The sequence below is a fragment of the Entamoeba invadens genome, assembly GCF_000330505.1.
Source record: "Entamoeba invadens IP1 unplaced genomic scaffold scaff_1105074725841, whole genome shotgun sequence".
Taxonomy (NCBI): Eukaryota; Evosea; order Mastigamoebida; family Endamoebidae; genus Entamoeba; species Entamoeba invadens.
Window position 1 is genome coordinate 10,241 of NW_004440203.1, and position 1,413 is coordinate 11,653.

Below are 1,413 nucleotides of genomic sequence, written 5' to 3' on the forward strand. Positions count from 1 at the left end.
TTCCACTGAATTCAAAATCAGCTCGATAGGAGATATAATGTTGGTATTCTTTTCTCATTTCATCGTCGTTTCATCAAAACGGAAAACGTGTCTCCATGTTGTATTGTAAATATAATGCCCAAAACTTTTTTCAATTAAAAAAGTCCAAGTTGGTAATTTTTCGATTGCATTTTTTATTATTTTTGAATTTAAAAAATTGTCACTTTCAATACAAACAACAACTTTAATTTCTTTTGGTATTTCCATTTGATGAATTCTGTTAATAGTAGTCGTATCAAATAATGCGTCTTCACCGAAATGCATTATCAAAAGTTTAAGATTTGGGTATTTGTGCCAATTTATTTGATACAAAGAGTGTGTGTTGTTATTGTCAATAACTAATTTGGACACTTTTGATGTGTTGGTTGTTTCGACAGTTGGATTATTGTACGTTTTGAATTCAACATATTTTTTTGAAGCGACAGAAACACAATTTGACGGAAAATTGAATCGATTCAAATTTAACAAATTAGAAAACACCCCATCAGTGTAATTCACTTGGGTAACGTTTTTGAAACCCATATGAATTGGTACATCAATTTGTTTTGGAATAGTCAAAGTTTCTATATTGGGAAAATTTTTATTAATTATGCATAATGACTCGGTTGTTAAAAGAGTTTGAGAACAAAGTTGTTCATTTGTAATAACCACGGGTATAACAATACATGTGCTTGATTTATTTAATTAACATATGATCTATTTTTCAAAAGTTTGTATTTGGGGTGTGCAATTTTACATTCATTTTGTTTATTATTTTTAGAAATTATTTTTATGTACAGTTAGTTTCAAATTAATTTAAAAATGTTCAACAAATAAATAAGATTGTACCAAATAAAATAAAAATATTATCAAAATAAATTTAAAGTGTTTCACAAAAAAACAAAAATGTACATTTTTAAATGTCTCATAATCAATTATTATTGTTTCAAATAAAATTGTTTTTGTACAAATTAAAATTGTTTCAAAATTGACATTTTTTGTTTCAAATAAAATTAACAAAAATGATAAACATTTAGCTATAAATCGTTTCTTTTCATCACTTTTTCGGCCATTTCGTTGAAAAAATTACCAATTACTTTTCTGACATCAAACTTTTCGATACTTTCAAAACAATCTCCAATATTTTTTAACAGTTCTTTTAAATCATTGTTCTCGAGTTTACCAACTCTAGTTTTCCATATACCAAAAATGTTTTCAATCGGATTGCACTCTGGAGAATATAGAGCATTAAAAAGAACTCTGCAGCCTCTATTTTCCGCAATCTTGATGATTTCTTTTTGATGTACCACAGCGTTATCCAACACAAAAATGACATTTCCAAACAAACAGATATAATGTTCAACAAGCAATTTAAATCCAGCAGAAAATATATCT